This window comes from Capsicum annuum, chromosome 11 (genome assembly GCF_002878395.1).
Source record: "Capsicum annuum cultivar UCD-10X-F1 chromosome 11, UCD10Xv1.1, whole genome shotgun sequence".
Taxonomy (NCBI): Eukaryota; Viridiplantae; Streptophyta; class Magnoliopsida; order Solanales; family Solanaceae; genus Capsicum; species Capsicum annuum.
In genome coordinates, this window is record NC_061121.1 from 6862014 (window position 1) to 6872072 (window position 10059).

Here is a 10059-nt window from a genome sequence, read left to right on the forward strand (position 1 = left end):
AATAAAGCACTTCTTGTTTTCTGAAATACTCTGTGTGATCATCTAATCATTGAGTGAGTTCGAAGAGAATCCGATCGTTTGAGGTACCACCAGAGTTGATTGTTAGTCCATTTTATCCTGGGAGGAAAAATTCTGCAACCTCGGATACTTGAGGAGAATTATTTCCTTAAGGACACTCCGTGAATTCGGAGGATTTGGCCTTTTTTGTTTCATTTAATTTTTTGAAAAACACACTTCTTTGAAAGTTTTTTTTGATCTTGTGCTGGGGGTGTTACATAACTTCATAAGTGTTTTTTTTTATACTTGAACTTATGTTGAAGTTGTTGTGCCGAAAGACAAATTTTGTGTACCCGAAGACAACAATCTTAAGAAAATAAAAAAAAATCGAAATTTGTATTGCTTCATTTCTGGAGATTAAAGCTTTAAACTTTCTACTCCGTTTGAACTTAACTAGTGGTTTGAAGAAATAAAATCTTCATTACAAGTTAAAGATCACTCAATTGACGATTTAAAGTCATAAAAACTTCATCGTTAAACTAGAAATAAGAGGTGTGTAGAGTTGTACAACTTTATCAGTAGTATTTCGATATACTAAATTTACTGTCTTGTGGTGACAGAAAAATGACTACTGACAGTCAAGTGCATAATACTTCAACGACTGTGGCAGCAACTAATGTTGCCACAGCGAGTCATACGAGTGCTCCGCAGGTAATAACACCGGCGAAGAAACCCAAAAAATTCACGGGTGTTGATTTCAAAAGGTGGCAACAGAAGATGTTCTTCTACCTTACAACTTTGTGTCTTCAACGATTTACATCTAAAGAAACTCTAAAGGTGCCCGAAGGAACTTTAGACCAAGAGAAATTTATCGTTATGGAGACGTGGAAACACTTTGATTTTCTATGCAGGAATTACATTCTAAATGGCCTCCAAGATGAACTATACAACGCGTATATAGAATGAAGACGGCAAAAGAGTTGGGGGGGCTGGAAAGAAAATACAAGACTGAGGATGCAGGAACCAAAAAGTTCTTCGTTGAAAGATTCCTAGAGTTTAAAATGATTGACAACAAGTCTGTTGTATCTCAAGTCCAGGAATTGCAAGTTATCATCCACGATCTCCTTGCGGAAGGTATGAGTTTAATGAATACCTTAGTTGAATATATTAAAAATATTCTTAATGTTCACATGAACTTAATTGTAGGTTTGGTCGTGAACGAGGTGTTTCAAGTAGTGGCAATAATAGAGAAGTTATCACCGTTGTGGAAGGACTTTAAGAACTACTTGAAATATAAGCGAAAGGAGATGCCAATCAAAGATTTTATAGTGAGACTGCACATTAAAGAAGACAACAAAGCCGCGGAAAGTAGGTCGAAAGAAAATTCTACAATAAGTGGAGCAAATATTGTAGAAGACGACCACAACAACTCTAAAAAACGAAAGAAGGCTGGACAGGAAAGCAATCAACCCAAGAAGAAATTCAAGGAAAAATGCTTTAACTGTGGCAAGATTGGCCACAAGTCAACAGATTGTCGTTCCCCAAAGAAAGGGAAAAAGAAAGACCAAGCAAATGGCTGAGTTCAAGAAATAAATGGACGATCTGTGTACCATGCTAACTGAATGCAACTTGATGAGAAATCCTCGAGAATAGTAGATGAATTTCGGTGCCACCTGCCACATTTGTGCTAATAAGGAGTTATTTGTTGCTTTTGCTCCAGCTCGTTTGTGCTAATAAGGAGTTATTTGTTGCTTTTGCTCTAGCTCAAGGCTAAGAGAAGATATATATGACCAACTCCGCAACTGCAAAAGTTGAAGAAAGAGGAAAAGTCTGCCTGAAAATGATATCAGGCAAAGTGTTGATTTTGAACAATGTCCTGTACGTACCGAAGTTATGGAAGAATTTGATTTTTGTATCACTCTTTGACAAAAACAAATTCAAATGTGTATTTATTTTCAGAAAAATTATACTTAATAAAGGTAAAGTATACGTAGAAAAAGGCTACCTCACATGGGCCTATTTAAAATGAATGTAATGAATATTAAAATCAATAAAAGTTTAGTTTCTTCTTACTTGCTTGAGTCTTATGATTTGTGGCATGAACGATTAGCATATGTCAATTATAAAACATTGCAAAAACTGATTAACTTAGAAGTTTTATCAAATTTTAAGTGCAATAAATCAAAATGTCAAACGTGTGTGGAATCAAAGTATACTAAGCATCCATATAAGTCCGTTGAAAGGAATTCCAATCTCTTAGACTTAATCCACGCTGACATTTGTGAATGAAGTCAACATCATCTCATGGTGGAAAAAAGTATTTTATAACTTTTATTGACGATTGCACTAGGTACTGTTATGTCTATTTGCTAAACAGTAAGGATGAAGCAATAGATGTGTTTAGGCAATATAAATCAAAAGTTGAAAATTAGTTAGAGAAAAAGATCAAAATGATAAAAAGTGATAGGGGCGGAGAATATGAATCTCCTTTTGTGGAAAAATATGTAGAGAATGGAATTGTCCATTAAACTATAACCCTGTATTCACCTTAATCTAATGGAATTGCAGAAAGAAAAAATCGAACCTTAAAGAAAATAATGAATGTTTTACTTATAAGTTTAGGTTTACCACAAAACTTGTGGGGAAAGTTATCCTTACAACTAACAAAATACTCAATAGAGTGCCCTATAGTAAGACAAAATTAATTCCATATAAAAAATGGAAAGGGAGGAAACCCAACTTGAAATATTTCAAAGTGTAGGGATGTCTAGCGAAGGTCCAAGTTCTCATGCCTAAAAGGGTAAAGATAGAACCTAAAACGGTAGATTCCGTGTTCATAAGATATACTAAAAGTAGTAAAGCATGTCGATTTTTAGTTCATAAATTCGAACATCTGGATATTAATGAAAATACGATAATTGAGTCATATAATGCTGAATTATTTAAACATATTTATCCGTATAAAATTAGACATGAACAGTCTAGCAGGGGGTCTAAACGACCTCGAGATGAACCAAGTAAGGATGTACAAAATGATGAGAATTCAAGATGTAGTACACGTCAAAGAACGTCAACTTCGTTTAGATTGAATTTTGTAACATTTCTCTTAGAAAATGAGCCTCAAACGTTTAAAGAAGCGTTGTCGTCGTCAGACTCATCCTTTTGGAAAGAGGCAGTCAATAGTGAGTGATTCAATCTTAAGCAACCATACATGGGAACGGGTTGATCTTCCTCCAGGAAATAAATCTTTAGGTTCTAAATGGATCTTCAAAGAAAAATGAAAATGGATGATACTATTGACAAATACAAGGTAAGACTTGTAGTAAAATGTTTCAAATAGAAATAAGGCCTTGATTACTTTGATACATGCTTGCCTGTAATAAGGATAACATCAATTCGGATGTTAGTTGCCTTGGCGGCGGTAAATGGTCTTGAAATCCATCAAATGGATGTGAAAACAACATTTCTAAATGAAGAATTGGAGGAAGAAATCTATATAGAATAGGCTGCGGGTTTTGTGGTTTCAGGAAAAAAAATAAGATGTGTAAACTTGTTAAGTCACTTTATGGACTAAAACAAGCACCTAAACAGTGGCATGCGAAGTTTGATCAAACTATTTGGCAAACGGGTGCAAGATAAATGAATGTGATAAATATGTTTACATTAAAGACACTTCAAATCACCAAGTCATTATTTGTTTGTATGCGGATGATATGTTGATCATCAGTAGAGATATTTCGGACATAAATGCTACGAAATAAATGCTTGAGAGCAAATTTGATATGAAAGACCTTGGATTTGCGGATGTGATCTTAGGAATAAGAATCCATAGAACTCCACAAAAGTTGACTTTGTCATAGTCTCATTACATCAAAAGGTACTTGACAAAAATCTAAAATTTGATATTGACAAGACTCCATTAGACGTGAGCTTTGCGGATGTTTAATGTATATCATTAATTGTACAAAATTAGACATAGCATGTGCTATTAGTAAGTTGAGTCGGTCATTCAATGAGTTTTGGGGTATCTTAACTACACTCAAGCTATGCTTTGCACTATAATTAATATCCAGTGATATTTAAAGGATATAGTAATGCAAATTGGATCAACGGATCAAAAAATGTAAAACCACGAGTGGATATGTATTTACTATCGGTGAAGGAGTGGTTTCTTGAAAATTATCCAAACAGATATGTATTGCTCGCTCTATAATTGAATCTGACTTTATCGCATTGGATAAAGCCGGTGAAGAAGCAAAATGGCTTCGAAATTTCTTGTAAGATATTCCTTATTGGCCCAAACCAGTGGCACCAGTATGTATACACTATGATAGACAAACGGTAATAGGTAGGGCAAGAAACATGATGTACAATGGTAAATCTCGTCACATAAGACGGAGACATAATACCGTTAGAAAACTTCTCTCAAGTGGAATTATCACTGTTGACTATGTGAAGTCAAAGGATAATGTGTCAGATTTATATACAAAAGACCTGACTAGAGGAGGAGTTGAGAGGACATCCAAGAGTTTATGGCCTAGAACAAGTCAGCATGGCAGTAAATCTACATAGAAGACTGGAGATCCTAAGAGCTAGGTTCAAAGAGATCAAACAAAGTTATGTCTGACAGGTTCAACATTGTCAATATACCCAACCCATTCTCATAATGTAGACAATGTTTAGTGAATAAAAATAAAACTTATGGTGTAAAATCTTTTAATGATTATCTAAATTCGACAGATTTGAACAAATAGTTTAATCTAGAGGATTGAACGTTTAGAAATCACCTATGTGAGGTCGAAGTGGAAGCCGCTTCAAGGAGAATGTTAGTAAAGGTCTATTCTTTAAGCTCTCATGAGACTAGTACGTATTCATGGCTGAAACGGATAAAATCGTGAAAACCATAAATGGTAAAAGACTGATTGTGTGACATATGTTGTCTAGGTGTACATTAAAGCTCGATGGTTCAAAGATATCAAATCTACCGATTTACCGAGTGCATCCGATGCATGTTCACTACGAAAAGTTCAAAGGAAAACTCACTTATCCAGATGCAATCAGTCTTTGCTTGATGATCACATACTTGTCCGTAAAGTTTTACGAAAAAGTAGTCATTCCTCAGTCATGTGGGAGATCATTGAGTTCAAGATTAAAGTGTGAATGGAAAATGAAGGAAACCAAGTAGAGGAAAAAATTGAGATAACACTTAAAATATAAAGTGTACTAAAAAAATGGAAAGTCTACTAAATTCTCCCACATTGGTGGGAGAAAGAAACTTACAAGTGTTTATATTAAGAAACACTTACTCCACATGGTAAGTGAGGCAAGAACCAAAAGGTGCCTCGCGCCGTCGTTGTCGTCGCTCAGCTCGACTTCAGCTTGGTTTCAACTTCGAATTTGTCAAATGATCAATAAGATTAATTTTTTAGATAAAATTTATTAGAAACATAGGGAAAATACTATCCGAAAAAACAAAGGGAAAGCACAACAGTTTTATTGTAGTTTTTTATCCTCCATTAACGTGCATGCTTCTACATGCAGATAGGATGGTTGCGGCTGCTTGAAGAGACACAACTCTTCGACTAAAAGATACACTATTTCATAAAAAGGTATGACTATTTTGGATAGTTGTGGCTGCTCGAAAAAGACACACTTTTTGATGAACAGATATGGCTATTCAGAAAGGATAAATCTTTTCGATGAACCATTGTCACCTTTCGGAAGGGGCACCTAATGGCTATATAAACCTGCATTTTCCCACAGGTTTAGATACAATTTTTTTTTTACAATAAAGCACTTCTTGTTTTCTGAAATACTCTGAGTGATCATCTAATCGTTGAGTGGGTTCGAAGAGAATCCGATCATTTGAGGTACTACTACAGTCGTATTGTTAAGCCATTTTATCCTGGGAGAAAAAATTTTGCAACCTCTGATAGTTAAAGGGAATTATTTCCTTAAGGACACTCCGTGAATTCAAAGGACTTGGCCTTTTTCTATTTCATCTAATTTTCTGAAAACACACTTCTTTGAAAGGTCTTTTTGATCTTGTGTTGAGGGTGTTACATAACTTTATAAGTGTTCTTGTTTTATACTTGAACTTCTGTTGAAGTTGTTGTGCCGAAATATAAATTTTGTGTACCCGAAGACAACAAGTTTTTAATAAATAGTTGATGATAATTTAAGTAGGAAACTCTACATCTGATAATTTAGATATGAAACTCAAATATTAGGATACTTTAGGTATATTTTTTACCATTATCTCAATTTTTGTGTGAATGATTAAAAAATAGTGGTCAAACAATCACATGAAGTATCACTCTTTTGCGAATCCTATCGAACTATAATATTACAAAGAAAGTGGTAATTTTATAATTTTACTGTTATGAAAAATATCTTTATAACTTTACTATATATAATAAGAGGGAGTTAACCAGTTGAAGCAAGTACGAGATCGACATGTCTGCTTGTGTTGTCTGCTTCAACTATAATTTACTGTATCACCTTTAATTAAGTATTATAAATCATTTACGTATTAGAAAATCAATAATATTTAATAAAAATAGGTAAAATAGACATTTTTAACATGTCTGCTTCAGCTGCTTCAATTGTAATTTTACTATATCACTCCCTAATTAATTATTATAAGTCTCTAAGTATTAAAAAATTAATAATATTTAATAAAAAAAGTAAAATAGACATAAAATGATAAATTAACTCTTGATGTTTTAAATTAATTTGACGTCTTATATGAAGCCTACTTAAATTTTTTTCACAAATATTTTTGTAATAATTTTGATATATCACTTCTAAGTAGTTATTTTAAGTCATTTAAGACATCTTCGTTTCGATGCTTCAATCGTGATTTTACTGTATTACTGCTAATTAATTATTATGATAATCTAAGCATTAAAAAATTAATAATATTTCATAAAAAGAGGTAAAATGAACACAAAATGATATGTCAACATAAAAAAAAATTGTTGACTATCGAAATTATATTAGTATTACATAAATTGGGATGGACAGAGAAAGACATAAAGTTTCACTGCTGAAGTAGGCAGCAGGTCAACATGTCTGCTTGTGATGCCTGCTTCAAATGCTTCAACCGTAATTTTACTGTATCACCCCTAATTAATTATTATAATTTACTTATGTATTAGAAAATTATTAATATTTAATATAAACAAGTAAAGTAGACATTTCTGATATGTCTACTTCAACTGTTTCAACTGTAATTTTAATTATAATAAGTCATTTAAGTATTAAAAAATTAATAATATTTTATAAAAAGGGTAAAATAGACACAAAATGATATGTCAACATAAAAAATTTGGCTAATTATCAAAACTATATTAGCGTACATAAATTGAGATGGGGCAGAGGAAGATATTAAGTAACATATATTATTTGAAGAAGAGATAAACAGTATATTAAAATAATATATTTAAACTTTTTATCCTTCATTAAAAGACTGTTCTTTAGACAAAATTGTCTTTTCGCTAACATATATTATTGTGATTTACAATACTATATATACATACATACATCTATAATATAATAAAAGTGTGAAGACCCTTAGAAAAGTCATTTGAACTTTTTGTCCTTCATTAAAAGACTATTATTTAGACAACACTGTCTTTTCGCTATTTTTTTATTTATTATTTAATTATTTTTATTATATTAACTAGACTTCCTAAAATATATAAGACTCCTAAAATATATGTTAGGAGAATTAATTAATATTTTCCTTTCTATTGGACTTCCTAAAATATATGAGACTCCTAAAATATATGCTAGAAAAATTAATTAATATTTTTCTTTCTACTGTTCAATTAGAAAAATACTCCTAATATATATATATATATATATATATATATATATATATATATATATATATATTCTTTATTTTCATTCAAAATCATTCTTTAGGGTCAAAATTTTCGCTCAGACAAGAATTAATTGGATCAAAATCGAAGATTTGTGATCATTATTATATTATTTTTTTAATAATTTACAGGTCATAGGTGAGTGTCGGTGTAATGCCCCAAATCTGGTACCCGAAATACTACACGGTGCTCATGACCCCGAAGGACCACAAGATAATCCATGACTGATATTTGTACCTGTATACTGTATAATATACTATATAATGCGGAAACATGAACTGAAAGGCCATAAGGTTCAAACTGTAACATGATATTGATAAAAATATAACATCCGGTGGGGTATGAAATACCTAAAATAACTGAAATAAACTATCTGAACATACTGTAGTCGGAAAAGCCTCTAAAACATGATTGTCTGAATAAAGAGTTGATAGGACATGTCCCCAACTAACTCCAACTAATAAATTAATTAATGAGATAAATAAGAAATAATCATGTCCTCGAAAGATGAGGACTCACTGCTAACTCTGACCTCTGAGACTGGAATACTACTGATGCTCTGAAGCTCGTGCTTCTGAACCTATGGTATAAGACACCATAGCGCTAATGCATCAGTACTTTGAATGTACTGGTATACATGTGAGGTAGGCTGAATGCAAAGGGTTCATACGCATGCACTATGCTAACTGACTGAATAACATGAACGTGAGAATGCATGCATGAATACATAATAATTATGTCTGAGATCATGATAACATGAATGTACTGATAACTAACATAACTGATAACTGAGTTCTGATGACTGATATAACTGATAACATGAGTGACTGTATCTGACAGTCCTGAATCTGAAGGAACTAGCTGAGTTCTGTACTGTAGCTGAGTTGATTGTATCTGATAGTCCTGAAATCTGAAGAAATATCTGAGTTCTTTTACTGAGACTGATACTAAAACTGTGGGAGGTATTCATCTAACTGACATGCCCCAAATGACGTGTTATAGTTGAATTAGGGTCCAATCTGTTCCCTAATTAGAAGGGTGCCAATACCACGCCACTAGTAAGGGCAACATGTGAGTGACCCTCAACTAGTAGGTTACTCTAATAAGAACGGTAGGAACCCTCGACTAGCAGTTTAAGTCACCTCATCTACCCTCAACTAGAAGGTATGATGTCTCAACCTATGCTGTCTACGTAGATCTGGAACGCAAAGATTATTTCTAAGAATTACACCCTCTACTGGCAGGTGAATTTCCATCCTTGGGTTTACTCAGTGCTAATTTCTACTCCCATCTGAATAGACATTGAACATGGATTACTGAACTTAACTGGACTGAGTTGACTGAGTTCTGTTGACTGACGAAATAGTACTGAGGTTTCTGTATTACTGAGCTTTCTGAGATTACTGGGATTTCTGAATTTTACTGAGTTTTCCTGAGTCACATGACTAACTGGATTCTACTGAACATGGCTTGATTGAGGATATCATGAAAACATGACACTGGCTCTAGGCACACAACTAAATTGTTGGGTACAAGTACCCCTAGGACTCGATGGAAAGAAACTGACAAAGCATGACTTTCTTGAATACATGACTAGCATCACAATCCATAATTCATTTATTGAGGCATTTCATCAAACATGTGATATGCATAAACTTGTACATAAATGGGGATTTCATAGTATCATACTAGTAGGGCATTTTTCCTTCACATAGACATTTAATCAAACACATGGTAAGTATAGTATATGTAGACAATATTATACAACAAATAAACATCGTGATTCAAATCTAATTTCATCATCCAAGGGTTTAATCATAGGCTCACATAAATCTACATCTATACTAATCAATTACACATAAAATTGATTACCCAACATGGATTAGAATTCAATTATTCATTATCAACATGAACAAAAGCAAACCCAACATGAAATTCAAAAAGAAATCTATACACTTGAACTTTGAAAAGAGATTCTTGGGCTTCATGGATGAAAGGAGTCCATGAATAAACACTATGCATACCTGGTAATGAGTTTCTTGAAGTTCTTGAACTTGAAGAATTTGAATCTCTTAGTTCTTGAAGAAGATTTGGATTTTGTTCTTAGGTTAAATCTTAGGGAGAAAACCCTAGTTTTTGATGTTGTAGTTGAATAATGAAGGCATAAGCCTTGGTC